At 38.6% G+C, this 16496-nt stretch overlaps 1 protein-coding gene across 5 annotated transcripts in view; it reads right to left on the bottom strand.

The window, feature by feature from the left end:
* LOC129724022 (cAMP-specific 3',5'-cyclic phosphodiesterase 4A-like) overlaps nt 1-16496 on the bottom strand; it is a 477938-nt gene that overhangs the window by 291156 nt on the left and 170286 nt on the right. The window lies entirely within an intron of this gene.

Raw genomic sequence — 16496 nt, 5'->3', positions numbered from 1 at the left:
CTAGCTATAAAGACAATCGAACGCCGGCAATGATGACGAAAGCTGAAACATTTGATTACGCCGGCCGTCGCTGATGGTCATCATGAGTCATGACGGCTAGAAAGTCCAGCCCCCTCGTGCCGTCTGTCTGAGTGCAAAAAGCGATACGTATGGAACGTCGTACGAGCAAAAGTAGGTTATTGACCCTTTCGAAACCGCAGTGCTGCCGTTGATTGGCTTCCGGTAAGCCAGTTTGGACGTATTTTCTTTACTCCCTTCTTCGGTAGGGAGGAGCATGGTGTGTCATAACGAAAATCGTTTGGTGAAGAAAGCTACTTGCTTTTATGGAGGCGCGTGGTATTTTTTTTGTGTTCATATGGGGAAATATGTTGACTGCAAGTTTCATTTTGCAGAATGAAAAAAATACGCTATCTTTTCGTATTTGAAATCCCAGTTGCATAATTCCGGGCATCCCATTGAGCTCAATGAATAATATCACATCTGAACCTAAGCCTATAGAGAACAGCATGCTGTTATTTATGCCAACCACCGAACCAATACGCTGCCCAAAGCCGCATCACCGATTGCACTGAAATGTTTCGAGCACTAATGGGACTAACACTAATGGCTGTGCCACGGCAGCTAGCCACCATTGATTAAGATTAATGGTGGCTAGCTGCCGTGGACCAGTGACGCTGTGTGCTGCTCATGTATATGTTGTATCGCTGATCGAAGTACTTTACGGTGTTGCGCAACGTAAAATGCACAGTCGGGCACCATTCAGGTTTTAGTATCATCTATCACCCTGGACTGGGGACGTCTTCGACAAGCAAAGCGCCATTAATCGAAAATGCATCGAATGGATGCGATTTGCACAAAAAACGACATATTTTACCACATTTAACATCCATTCCGGTGGAACATTACCACCAATCAGCGTGCTCAGTTTATTACAGCGACCAAGTACCTTCCCAGTGGTATTACAGTTCAGGCCTTTTGACTGAAATGTCACCGCATCCGTCTTTCAGAATATATAGTCATTTAGAAGCAAACAGCCATAGAATCCTGGAATGCCATTCGCGTGCCACATGTCAACTCAGTATGCAACCCCTAAGTTAGCCTACGAGGTTCCCTACTTGTATGCTGTAAATAACGCTCGAAAGGGCAGAGAAAACTTATCGCTCTTCCAACCTTCCGTGTACGACTTCCATCGTCGCCATTCGCCGTGGATTTTGTTATATGGCACTGTATCGACTGCTCTGTTTTCATAGCATTTATGTGCGGCGAAATGTGTATATATATCACTATAACTCGGACACCCGATGCCTTCGGGTGCCATGTAGGGAACAAGGGATTTGTTCGAAAAATGTAACCCCAGCATTCCCGTGTAGGCTGGAATTTCGCTCGTTTCTTTACTTTCGCATCTAGAAAACGTTTAGTAGGTACAGCTTTTCTATTACTGTGTGCATAATATCATCATATAGGTGTACATGTATATCTCTATTTAGCGGGCAAACTTTCTCATCACTAGATCCTGTTTGCTTCCGCTAGAACGGGACAGTCAACGAGAAATTACCATTGACATTACAGCAAAGTTGGAAATGTCATATCACGTGATGGGGTACTTATGATCCAACACGAGGCTTGTAGTTGTGCTGATGCGCGGTCGCGATCGCTGTCAATTTCTAATTAGGTTGTTAATTAATGAACTTTTGAAATGGGACTTCAAATATATTTCCTGTATTACGGGCTGTATGCTGTAGACACGGTACCGACCTAAAGTAACTGAAACTACCCACTATGATGAAAGCTTCTCGATTCATCAATAAGAGAGCAGAATTTTTTTTTTTTTCGATAACTTGTACCGAATTTGAAATACTACAAGGTATACAGCCCTAGGGGTTGTATGAAATGATGACATAGCACTAAATATATGTATTATATGGTGCGATAAACTGTTCATAAGCAACACTACCGTTTATATTTGATAGTCGTTATTGTAAAAATAACGATGCATGAGTACATGAAAATTTCACACTAGTAGTAGTTAGGAAAATTCTGATAACTCATATCTTCAAGCATTTATAGTTCCGAAAAGAACCGATTCCATAATCTTTAGCTCGAAATGCGTACTACAGAACGCTCATGATCGCACCCTCGGTAGCATTGAATATTTTGCTTGGCCGCGCATAAAATTTGCTCTCCGCTGTGTTCTTCAGTAGCTGTGCCAGCAAAATATCCTGCAGCGTATGATGGTAACTGGTGCTGCTGTATGCAAAATAAAGGTAAGGTGTTCCGCAGTGCCTGAAAGTTGACTCGTATGCAGTTCTCGTTTCCTAATGTCGCGTACGTCTTACAGCTATACTCCACTCGCTATTGTGTGACAAACTAGACTGAAGCTGAATTTTCTACACGCAGTCTTTTGTACCGAGTTCAGCGTAGATTTTTGCTATGAGGGCGTGGCCACGCAGCTTAGAGAAAGTGTTCATAGGCAACACTACCGTTTATCTTTGGTGCCCTGGTCGTTATTGTAAAAATGATTATTGAGAAATAGATGAACATTTCACACTAGTAATAGTTGTTTAAATTCTCATAAATCTTATCTTCAAGCATTTATAGTTTTGAAAAAAAAAAAACCGATTCCATAATATTCAGCTCGAAATGTGTGCTACAGTACGCTGATGATCGCACCACCACCGGTAGCATTGAATATTTCGCTTTACCGCGCATAATAAAATTTGCTCTCCGCTGTGCCCTCCAGTTACTGTGCCAGCAAAATATTCTGCAGCGTACTATGGTGCCTGTTGCTGCCGTATGCAAAATAAAACCGAACCGATCCCATAATCTTTAGCTCGAAATGTGTGCTGCAGAACGCTCATGATCGCACCCCCGCTGCCGTATGCAAAATAAATGTAAGGTGTTCCGCAGTGCCTGGAAGTTGACTCGTATGCAGCTCTCGTTTCCTAATGTCGCGTACCTCCATTGGCTATTGTGTGACAAACTAGACTGAAGCTGAATTTTCTACACGCATTCTTTTGTATCGAGTTCAGCGTAGATTTTTGCCATGAGGGCGTGGTCACGCAGTTTCGAGAAAGACAAACGGAACAAAACACTTTGTTGAGTCAGAATATGTAAGCAGTGGAATTTATTCCGTCCATGTTATTTGCTATCCGTGCTCGGGAAGCAAGGGAATAGCAAGTAAAATGTATGGGAAAGCTTGACCTAGGAACATTTCACCTCTTTTCACCATTGAGCAGTGAAGCAACAATATTAAACATTATATCAAATAATTGTCACACATTTTATCTATCTACCGACATACAAAAGACTAAAATGCATCAAGTCGTTCGCTTGCTATAATCGTTTGAAATCTGACGCAACATTTGCAAGTTTCATTTTCTATTTCACAAAATGTAATCTAGTATAGAAAACAAAGACGTGGTCCTACGTCAAAAACCTAAATTAATCCACCTAGCGGTCAGACCCAGCCTTTCTCATTCAAACTATTATTTATAAAAATAGATTTACAAGAACGCTTCAATCCAATGAACGTATATTCACTCTTTAGGTTCTAAAATATTGATGTTGTAATCCAGTGCAGTCCAGTCTGTCTGTCTGTTTGATCCATATAGGCTCGAAAACTACCGAACCGATCGACGTGAAATTTGTATGTAGGGGTTATTGGTCTCGATAAAGGTTTCTATGATAGTTCTTCTGGAAAGGAGGGGTCCAACACAAATGAAACATACATTTCTGCACAACTCAAGAACAAACCAAGCAAATGAAACCGAATTTGGCATGTGGATGTTTTAAAGGGTAATAAATATGTCCATAATGGATCGACGCCCCTCCTTCTTATGGAAGCACATGTTTCTGCACAAATTTCTGCACATCTCGCGAACTAATCAACTAAATGGAACCATATTTGGCAGGTAAATGTGTTTAGTGGTAACAAATATGTTCCATAATCGACCTCAGACAACATTTTGGATTGTAAGATAGCAGCTTCCGGTTTATGGGAAACAGCCAAAAATTGACGATTTCCACCCAATATAATAATATACGGATGAAGAAAGATACACAGGAGCTAAATTCGACCACAGATACCATTTTGAATTATAAGATGGCGACTTCCGGCTTCGTAAAAACAGCGGCAAACGACCAAATACCGCCAAATATGGGTATTTTCGGAATCGTAATGATGCCCTGGAGCCACAAATCGACTTCATACACTATTATAAATTGTAGGATGGCAACTTGTGGTTTCTGGAAAACAGCCAGAAATGGCCGAATTCCGTCTAACATGAGTATCTCCGGATCTAGAATGATACACAGCAGCTGAAATCGACCAAAGACCCCATTTTGGACTTTAGGTTGGCGACTTCCGGTTCCTGAGAAACAGCGGAAAATGATCGAATTACACCCAATGTGGGTGTTTCTTCAACCAGAATTACGCTCAGAGGCCAGAAATTATCTTAAATACCATTTCGAAATCCAAGATGGCGACTTCCGGTTTGTGAAAAACAGCCTAAAATAACCAAATACCATCCAATATGAGTATCTCTGGAACCAGAATGATGCAATGAGCTAACAATTGACCTCAGGCACCATTTTGAATCGCTAAATGGCAACATATAGGAAACAGTCGAAAATGACCGAATAATACTCAACATGGATGTTTCCGTAATCGAGATGATGCATAGAAACCAAACATTGACCCTTGACATCATTTTGAATTTAAAGACGACCAGTGTTAGTTTCTGGAAAACAACCAACATAACTAAATACCTCCCAATATGAGTATTTCCGGTGTCAGATTGATGCCAGAAAATTTTCTGAAAATGACCGAATACCGCCCAATATGAATATATTCAGAATTAGGGCGATGTCCAGAAGCCAAAAGTCGAGGATGTTGTCATTTCGATAAAACCAATCATTTCAAACGATTTGTCTTTTGACTTTGATCATATCCTATGGCCGATTCGTCGTGCGTCGTTCAATAGGGTGTTACGAGGCAGCTAGACTTATTAGTTGACACTAATTTTGAGGAAATCGGGTCAGCCACCTCTGAGAAAAGTGCGTGAGTTCAAGTAGTCTTCGAAATATGTTCCTTTTCAAAGCTGGATTTCACATTTTTAAACATAACAGGCAAAGTAATAGTCTGATTGCAAAACAATCAATAGGGTCTTGAAAGGCAACTACACCTTCCATTTGACACTGATTTTATGAAAATCGGTTCAGCCATCTCTGAGAAACATAAGTGAGATTAAGTAGTCTTCAAAATACGTTTGTTGTCATAACTTTTGAACCACAAGTTCAATCTTTATGAAATTCAAAAATTAAGGGTATTTTGTGTAGCCCGTTCATCTGAAATTAATTTTGTTCAAATCGGTTGTGTAGTTTTCGAGATATTGATGTTTCATGATTTTTACATTTTGATACATAACCTCTAAACTAAAAATCCGATTACAATGAAATTTAATAGTGTCTTATGGGACAACGATACCGTTCATTTGCAATTAATTTCATGAAAATCAGTCCAGCCATCTCTGAGAAAAGTGAGTGAGAATAAAAATCTGCACATACACACACACACACACACACACACACACACACACACACACACACACATACACACACATACAGAAAATGCTCAGCTCGTCGAGCTGAGTCGAGTGATATATGCCATTCGGCCTTTTGGAGCACTTTTATACTCTCGGTTTTGCAAGTGACTGCTATACCTTTCTAGGAGAAAGGCAAAAAACATTTTTGCTTTAACAACTTTATGATCACATGCCGTATGGCATCACCTGCCATCTAAACTTTGATTGAAGCTCAACAATATTACTTGCAGTTTTGAATGACGAAACTATTCAATACTGTTAGAGAACAGATCGATCTACAATATGCAATACAGTTTGTGTCAATTGTGCATGTAGTTGCTGAATAACACGAGTTTGAAGATAATTTTTAGAGGTAAAAACTGATTTCTCTCCGCCGGGAATGGGTTAAATTCGACTCCAATTGTCTGGACTACAGTTATATGAATAGTTTTTGACCTTATTAGAATGATAATTTTACATAATTGAAGTTTATTATTAACCAATGATAATCCGGACTAATCAATTATCAATGCCCTACAGAAACACATAGATTGCTTACTATTATAAAGCGCTTCCAACTGGAAAAAAATCTATCGTTACTCACCATTTTTTTTAATGAAAGTTAAATTCAATTGATATTTTGAACGCGTTAAACTTTGGTAGTGTGAGTAACATTGATATTGTTTCTTTCATTTCTGATGTGTATTCGACTGAATATACAGTATTATGGCTATTTTCAGAAATGAAATAATGTCAGAGTTCCGAATCCCGAACCGGACACCATTTTGGAATGCGAGATGGCGTTTTCGGGTTTATCAAGTACAACCTAGAACAGCATGTATTTCCAGAACCAGGACGATGCCCAGGGATTGGAAATTAACATTAGGCGTCATTTTGCAATCTATGATGCTTCTAGTTTCTTAGTAATAATCTTAAATAAACGAATACTTTTCAATACGGGTATTCCGGACTTCTAGAGCCCGCAAATCAACTCAAGTGCCATTTTGAAATTCAAGATATTGACATCAGATGTTTCGCTAAAGCGTGGAATTGTAAATTTTTGGCTTCTGTGCATCATATTGATCCTTTCGAGCTGTTTTCCAGAAATATTGGTAGAAATATGTGTTCCATTTGATCGGGACTCCCCATTTTCAGAGTAAGAAGGGTTGTCAAATCATCTTAAAAACATTTGTCGTACTCGGAAATCCTCACATTCCAAATTTGGTTCCATTTCCTTGATTATTTCTAGAGTTATGTAGAAATTAATGTTTCATGTGTATGGGAACTCAGCCTATTAAACACCACAAAACATGACTTGCCTCATAAAACTAGGGTTACTATATCGTCGGAGTTAAAAATCAGGACATTTTTTTTCAGCAAAAATTTGATCTAAGCTATTGTTATTGTTTGAGGTATCAATGAATAAAACACGTAATTTGAGATTTGCACTTCAAAATCAGGACATGTCCTTCTAATTCAGGACGGATGGTATCCCTACCTAAAACCTCCGCATGTCAAATTTGATTTCATTTGATAGATTAGTCCTCGTTTTATATAAAAAATTGTGTTTCATTTGTATAAGAGCCATCCCCTTTCACATGAAGGAGGAGTCCCTGACTACCACAAAAAATAGTTTTTGCTCCTAGAGCCTCCACACGTTTTTTTGGTTCCATTTGCTCATTTTTTTAGAGTTATGAAAAAAGGGAGGGGTGTCGAACCATTATAGGAATATTTCATTGCTTCAGAAAATTTCCACATGCCAAATTTGGTTCCATTTGCCTAGTTAGCTCTTAAGTTATGCAGAAATTTGTGCTTCATTCGTAGCAACCCTCTTTTTCAGAAGAGGAAGGGGTTCCCAACAAGCATAATAACATTCCCCGGCCCCAAGCAAATCCGCACATACATTGATACATTGATCCGTTCTAAATTAATCGTGGAATAAATACGCATTGCGACTTTTTCATATTTATTTATTTATATGGATAGGGCCGTTACAAATTTTATTTTCATTTTATATCACCCCCATTCCCCTTCAAAAATCTTGAAAATTGGAAAGGTAAGAAAAAAATAGTTCAAACCGTTTTTTTATATCGTTGGTTTTTCGATAGGGGATATGCTATATTTAGCAACAAACAAGTCTAATGTCAGCGAGAGGGTTGTCCAAAGGCAAGCAAAATGATCAATAACAATAATAAAGGGTACTTTTTCAACATTTATTTGAGTGCAAGTTACAAACGTCGTAACTTGTATAAAAACTTTTATCAAAGATATTCGTTTTTTTCGTCTCGGTGTTATTTATTTTTCACCCTCGCCTTGGCTAACTTTGATAACCTTGGACGTAAAAAAAGTTCGAAGTTTGGGGTTCTGCATTCTTTTTTTTCTCGCTTATTTTCCGTCGGTCTAGTTCCGCCACTGTTGTTTGTGCCAATCACCGACGCCCGGGGAGGCGACTCCACCCAGGACCCTAACTTACGACCCGTTGATTAACGAACCGGCGCCAACGGCTTTACTTCCTTATGCGATGAAAAGCGTGATCCCAGAGATTGCTCGCCTCAGAAAATCTCCCGGTGTCGGCTAGAATTGAATTTAGGCCAGTTGGATTGGTTGTGAGTGGATCACGCCACCCACAACCATCGACACCTATGTCGGCGTTGGGATTCGAACCCAGGCGTCAAGCGTGGTTGGCGGAGACGTTACCAACCACGCTAGGCTAGCAGTATGGCTGAAATGCTTCGTCTCCTCGGAAAAAGTCCTCATGCGAAATTTCGGTTTAATAGAACTTCGGGATGTGTAGCCTTAAAGTGGTCATAGTTTCACTTATGAAAAAATGCCGATATGAAATTATCAAAACCAAACTTTATTTTTGAAACCGAATGTCTTAGCAATGAATGCAACTTCGAGACTAGTGTAGTTACAAAAAAAATCAGGAAAATCAACTTTCTTTTTTCCAGTTCGAAAACATACTGACTCGACGATTTATCCATTTCTAAGACATTTGGCACAAACAACTTTTTCGATAACCAAAGTCAGATGCTTTCTAATCGACCAAAAAAGAAAAGTATTAACCGCTTTGAGGCACGATTTCCAGAAGTCCGAATGCAAAGGATTTTTTTTTTTAGACCTTTGCCAGGGCATTGTAATACAGAATTCTGCGTACGTGCGACTATGCAACAGAAGGTTGCATCAAATGTCTGTAGGAATGGAATGGGAATGGAATTTTGTCACTGTACCTCTGGACAAGAGGCTGCTGCACGATTGAGTCGATTGAACTACGCAATGGTTAATTTAAGCAGCACGTGCGTTGGACGGTAAACGGCTTCGCTAATGGATAGCAGAATAGCAGAAAAACATTTCTTTTCCAAGTTGTTTTCTCTTATTCTCTCTCTTCAATATTCTCTCTCACTCATTTTTCTACTGCACCGCAACCCGTATTGAAAGTGAGTGGTATGAGCGCGCTGAACCATTATTCTTCTTATACCGTTTTATAACATGAGAGTTATGGATTTAGGTTACTCCCTGCCTCTCAATCTACCTCTCTCTGCAATACTCTCAAAATTGATATTTTTTCACTTGATACTGGTCTCAAAAATTTCACGAGTATCGGGTAGCAACTAAAAATGGAATTTTTTTGAGGTACTCATTAGGGTGGGACAAAAAATGGCTCTCGTGTTCCTTATGGGCAACTATATTTTTGCACACGATTCCAAAACTTTTTCTCAGAGATGTTTAATTGGCTCCTGAAAATATATCAATATATCATTTATAGGAAATTTGACTGGAAAAAACTCTTCTAAAGACTGTAAATCGCGACAATGTTTGTAGAAAAAGTTGTTCACCCCAAACTGATTGAATATCTGACGAATGTCAGTTTTTTTTACGCGGGGGATACGTACCTCGTAAAAAAAACCGCGTAAAAAACCGCGCTAATTCTAAAATCCGCGTAAAAAACCGCGCTAATTCAAAAATCCGCGTAAAAAAACCGCGTTAATTCAAAAATCCGCGTAAAAAAACCACGTTTTTTTTTAAATCCGCGTAAAGTAGTCCAGCAAGAAGGGCTTTAGAAAAAGCCCGAGACGCTCTAGAACCAGTATTTCAAATTGTCCTCTGTGACGGTCATTCCGGATCTTTCGGTGGGCGGAGAATATTTTTTGAACTAAGTCTTTTATTAGAAAAACATGTAAACGTTTCTGGTTCCAAACCGACGTTGATTCGGAAACTCGTGACAATTTTTTTGAATTAGCGCGGTATCGCGTAAAAAAAACCGCGTTAATTCAAAAATCCGCGTAAAAAACCGCGTTAATTCAAAAATCCGCGTTAATTAAAAATCCGCGTAAAAAAAACCTCGTAAAAAAACGCGTATAAAAAAACCGCGTAAAAAAACCTGACTGTAACTCAACATTGAATTTTTCCAGCAACACTGCTGCAGCATCCAATCTTGCTTACGGATAAGAAATAATTTCGCGTGAAATTAGGCTTGAGAGTGTGATTTTTGCCCAGAAGATCTTCGGAGAAACTTCCAAGACGGCTTGCATGCGATATTACTTCCATCACGAGGTTGAATATGCAACAGCAGCAGTATTGCTAGAAAAATTCAATGTTGAGCTGTTCGTCATATATTCAATCAGTTAGGGAGAATAACTTTTTCAACAAATATCGTAGCGCTTTACGGTCTCCAGAAGAGTTTTTTCCAGGCAAATTTCCTACGAAAATCATGTATTGATATATTTCTAGGAGCAACATCTCTGGAGAATAAGTTTTGAAAAAGTTTTTTTTAGAAAAGGGATTTTCCCATATCAAATCGTATAGAAATTTAAAAAATCGGACGTTGTTATATCTTTGAAAAGTCCTGTAGTTGTGTGGTCGTCAACAAAAACGTTTGTTTTATATGCAAAAATGCTTCTTTAGAACAAGGTTTTCTTGTAAAGTGTAACTAACAAAAGTTAAGAACAAGAAACTAACTTTTAAGTAACTTTCATTTAAAATACTCTCCAATTCTGTACTAAATGAAGATAGGAATTTTGTTTGTTCAGCAAAGTTTCATATTTTTGCAAGTTCTGAAACTTTGTCAAATAAACCATTCCTCTATCTCTTAACACAAAAAAAATTAGTATTTTTTATATATGGAAACCTACTGTAACATATGCTCGCCGTACTGTAATATGGGTAGATTAGGACAAATAGAACCTACAAGATTTTATAGTACTTAAGCTTAACTTCAAGGACAAGCATTGACATCATGATTCCACTTGTCCATTTTTAACCTATACGTTGTTGAAGTTATCGAAAAAATAAGCTAAAATGTGATACAACTTTATAAGGAAAAGTTCTGGAAGTGTATAATCATTGACAAAAATATGTGTTTTGTGTGCTCAAACAATTCCTTCGAACAACACTTTCGTGTAAAATGCAATTAACAAAAGTAAAGTACAGCAAACTAAATTTTAAGTAAGTTTCTTACAATATACTTCATAACTTTGTACCTAATGAAGATAGGATTCCGGAATTTACGCGGTTTTTTTTTTTACGCGGATTCCGGAATTTACGCGGTATTTTTTTTTTTTGCCCGGATTTCGGTTTCCCTTCACTCGGAATGCAAAATTAACGATGGTTTTTTTACGCGGATTCCGGAATTTACGCGGATTCCGGAATTTACGCGTTTTTTTTTTACGCGGATTCCGGAATTTATGCGGTTTGTTTTTACGCGGATTCCGGAATTTACACGGTTTTTTTTACGCGGATTCCGGAATTTACGCGGTTTTTTTACGCGGCTTTTTTTACGCGGCACGTATCCCCCGCGTAAGAAGCGACTTAAGTGTAGTAGACTTTTCATAATTTTTGCCAGTTTGCAATTATGCGGGTCATTCATACAAACAATCGTTCCGAAGACACTATTAGGCTAGCATGAAGGTGAAAGGCGCTACGGGATTAAATTTCACTTTTTGCCTTATTGGGCCACTGTGCATCGCTTTTTTCCCATATAACCGTGTCCCAGTGTAGTACTCATATTCAACAACAAACACGCTCGGAGAGAAATAATGTTGATATGACAACTCTTTCTCTCTCCTCTTCAGGCCAGTATTTTTTGTTTTGTTTATGCATGCACAGTTCTGTTCAAAATGGCGTCAATCTAGAAGTATATGTACTAGAACGAATGTTTTAACAAAATATGGATGCCATTTCTTTAAAAACACCATACCGATGAAAGGTATGCATTTTGGCCAGATAAAACAACATCACATTACGCCAAAAAACACAAACGTTTCTGAACAACCACTCGACTCCATTTGTACCCCAAATACGCAATCTAAGAAGATTCTTCAGTATCGCCTAACCGAAGATTTCTTCGGAATTTTGCGTTCCTAGGTGTACAAAAACAACTTGGGAGCAAGGAACTGCAAACAGTTGAATGGTAGAATCAAGAGGTGCATCCGAAAAGTCGATGCGAATATCGTGCAACGCTCCAGTTCCGGCATCCTGACAAAGCTACAGCCGATTCTGGGCCTTTCTCAAATATTTAACTATCTTTTTGTTTATAATGAATGTTTCTTCGAGTGCAGTAAATAGGTATTTGTTCTAGTTTATTTAATTTTTGACAGCATAAGAAAAAAAAATCCAAATTTTCAGTTGTCACCCGTTGTCTTTGTACACAAAAGTGGATTTCTGTCTGTCTGTCTGATCCTTATTGACTTGCAAATTACTTAACCGATTAGTGTAGAAAGTTCTTATGCAAGGGTTTGTGGGACCGGGGAAGGTTGTAATTCGAGACCCCTCCTCTCTCTGGAATGGAGGGCTCCCATACAACATAAATTCCTGCATAACTCGAGAACTAATCAAGCAAATGGAACCAAATTTCGCTTGTAAGTTTTTTGGGGGAAAGAAAGGTTTCTATGGTACCTCAACACTCCTTTCTCTCTCTCTCTCTCTCTCTCTCTCTCAAAAAGGAAGGTGCAGCCACACAAATGAAGCAAAACTTCTGCATAACTCGAGAAGTAATCAAGCAAATGTAGCCATATTCGGTATGTCAGAGTTCATAGGTTCGAGAAATGTTTCTATGGAGGTTTGACATACCTCACTTTTCTGGAAAGATGGGGAGATTCCCATACAAACAAAACACAAATTTAATAACAATTTTAATATTACTCTAAAATCATTAATCCCCAGGATACCGATTAACACGGTGACGAAATCGTGAAAGGAATCGCAAACACGATCCGGAGGATTCCCACTCACGATTCTTATTCAAGGATCCTAGAGCCATATACAAGGCATTCCTGAGGATTTTTTTTCAGGAATCCTTTTCAAGGACGCTCACGAATCCAATGTGAGGAATCCTAGAGAATCTATGCGAATCATATGTGTTCGTCCGGGTAACGGGAGGCAAATTGGTTATTTGTCAACTCTTAAACATCTAACTTGTTTTCCGAGATAAATTGAGTACGTGGGTTTTTTTTTTATTCTCGCTTATTTTCCGTCGGTCTAGTTCCGCCACTGTTGTTGTGGCAATCACCGACGCCCAGGCGTGATCCCAGAGATTTTTTGCCTCAGAAAATCTCCCGGTGCCGGCTAGGATTGTATCTAGACCAGTTAGGTTGGTTGTGAGTGGATCACGCCACCTCACAACCATCGACACCTATGTCGGCGATGGGATTCGAACCCAGGCGTCGAGCGTGGTTGGCGGAGACGTTACCAACCACACTAGGCCCCCGCTCGAGTACGTGGGTTGTCAAGTATGTTTCTATGACATGAATTTTCTTGTATTTCAATGGCGTAGTCACGTGGGAGCAGCGTTGCAAATCGAGCGAGAAGAAAAACCTTTCTTCTTCTTTCTGCTTGAGAACGAGACATATGCTACGCTTCTCAAGCATTTGCACACACGCTTTGGAGATACTCTTTCTTCTTCATGCATTCCCCTGAGTAGCAGCAAGCACACACCGACACGAACAAACTCTTTCGTATTGCTACTCAGCTACCGTGAAAGAGTACGCGAGTTCCTGATAGTGAGTAGTAGTACTGAAATTGTTCGACTAGGAGAAGTGCTTCAAAAACTGTGCTCGAAAACGAAAATGCTTTCTTCCCGGTTTTGCTTCATGCACCAACAGCCGACAGTGGGGCAACGTGTAGGGAGTGCTGATAAAAGTCATTTTCCCCAGCAAAATTCTACTAAAATTACAGCCAATCATTTTCAATTTTCACTTCCAACTATCGCAGCACTCTCTCAGATACACTAGATTTTCGTCCTAGTAACGGGCTGTTATACTCAGTTTAAATATTTCGCGCGCATCGTTCGAATCCAACCAAATGATCTTCACTATTCCTTCGTCAAAGTGAAAACGAAAAACAAACAGCAAGCGTTATCAAGACAAAACGTCAAAACTGATCCAAGCAAGAGTGAATCCAAGAGAACAGTGGATATAATGTATTCCCATTTAACACAAGCGTTCGTTTTCTCTATTTTTGTTCTTTAGTGCCGGTTTGTTTTTGCTTAGCATGAAGGAAAACTGTGTGATTGTAAGCCGGTAAGGGTTCTGGTTGCAGCTGTATTATTTTATTCCCTCATTTTCGAAAATTGCAGATTGAGATATCGCCAAAACCGGAAGAAGCGGTGGTTGTTTCATAAAAAAATCACCCTGTGAAAAAATAATTAATTTTTGACGTGGGACTACGTCTTTGTTTACAATACTGGGATGCATTCTGTAAAATTGTAAATGAAACTGGCAAATGTTGCGTCAGATTTCAAACGTTAATAACAGCATAACCACATGATGGATAACAATGACCAATATGTTGTTGGATAGATAAAATGTGTAACAAATTTATAACACGCTAGTTATAGTTTTTATTTCACTGCTTAACGGTGAAAATTGATAAAAAGTTACAGGGAAACTTACGCGAACAATGAACCAATTACATGCGAGCATTCCTAGCACAGACGACGTGAATGGACACCATCCGTTCCCCGTGTTATTCTCTGTATCGATATCGATACAAAAATTGACAGAGTCTCCCCGTCCCAATAGGTCAATTTATTTTTGCTTCCATGAGCTTAGACTAAAATGATGTCTCGAAGGTAAAAGTTTTCCGAAAAGTTTGAAACAATCCCCGTTCTTGAACAATTTCTAAACCTGCTTTCAAAATCTAATAAAAACTGATGTCTTGAAAGAAAACATGCCGGTAAAAGCAGTACCAGTACCAGTGGAGTAAAGAACCGCAGGTCTCTCTCGTGATTGCAGCGGTACTCTTCTATTCGTACATTTCAGCGGTACACTTCTATTCATACTGCAGCGGTACTATTCGTATTGCAGTGGTACACTTTTGTTCGTACATTTCTATTCGTGTGCAACCGAGGAAAAACTGCAATGCTGCTGTTGATGGTGATTGTAAGTTTATCTCATAAATATGATTACCATAAACTATTTAACAAGAATTGTAAATCTTTGCAACGGATATTTATTCAATTTCATCTTCGATATTCACTAATTAATCGTGACCGGATAGTATCGAAAGAGTAAATTCACAAATACACATTTATAGAAGAGTAAGAGCCTGCGAATGCTTGTGAATTTTTGGTTTATTTACTAAGATACATTAGAATCTCTGTTAACATTTCAAAATTGTTAGATGATATATTATTACTCAAAGCTTTACCATAATAAACGTATGTATATTTGCAGTCTTCGTAACACAGCGAATGTAGTTGTAGGTAAATAAACAAAATAGTCAAGCAAAAAACAAAAATGGAGTTGTTGATTGTTACGGTTTTTTGCTGGAACTTGTTAATAATTTTGTTAGACATATCTTCTTATGTTTGCCGAATAATGAACCTTTGTAAGGGCTTCTATATTATTTTGAAAGTAAGAACCATATTATAGATTTGATTTAATCAGAGTAAGTATTATTGGATTTAAGTATTATTGGCTTTGGTTTTAGAGGATATAGAGTTAATTCTGACTTTGACGCATTACGAGAAATTCTTGGTGCTTTTTCAACAAGAATGATACGCTTGTGCCCTGTCAAATACATGTTGTTTGCACAAAAAATACTACAGGCTAATACTAATATCGCCAAATATATACGATATTCTTTCGAGTGTTGTTGAATATATTTAAAAAAATTGATTTCCAGGGAAGGCTGAAAATAAAAATACGTACAGTCGCTGAGCAAACACCTTGATTCTGTCTGCAGGCTCTGTATTTTTTGTAACAAAAAATCCCCTAATTACAGTGTTAAGTCCTACGTCACCATTTCATACAACCCTAGGGCTGTATACCTTGTAGTATTTTTTCAAAAAATCAGCTTGTTTTCTGATTTCTCCATGATCGTTTCGGTTGCATTATTTAGGTAATATTTTGCAGTTTTTATAAAAAAAAATAAAAATAATAAAAAAAAATCCCTATTTAAAGCTGAATAATTAGGTACATGCCTTCCCACGCGCTGAACTTCGATAATTACTTACAGAGCATCGCGTTAGCACATTTCACCAACGTAGTTCGTTCGCTGTTCCAACTTATACTATTCAGTTTTCATTAGACATAATTTGCTAATCTACTGCACTCCGTCCGTGCCCTGAATGTAGCGCCTGAAGCACCACGCGAACTGCATCTATTTTACATCAATAACACATAGCGTATTGTCGTGACATGGCGCTCAGTGCAAATAATGACCCTCCATGGAATCCTGCAAGTAGAACTGGAAATCCATTCATTCCATCCATTGTTGTGTGTAGAACAGGCACTGCGGATACTTTACCGCCCATATGTAATCGCCTACCACTACTTGCTGGGGACGCTATATCGGATGGGAGCCTTCAATGCATGTTTGTTCATGGGAAGTAGTAGCCTATCAAAGCACAACAAACTATGATACCGACGACGACTCCTGCAATTGCATAATTGACTCACTATATAGCCTCTGCCG

The sequence above is a fragment of the Wyeomyia smithii genome, chromosome 2, assembly GCF_029784165.1.
Source record: "Wyeomyia smithii strain HCP4-BCI-WySm-NY-G18 chromosome 2, ASM2978416v1, whole genome shotgun sequence".
Taxonomy (NCBI): domain Eukaryota; kingdom Metazoa; phylum Arthropoda; class Insecta; order Diptera; family Culicidae; genus Wyeomyia; species Wyeomyia smithii.
This window is presented reverse-complemented; position numbering and strand designations above follow the sequence as displayed.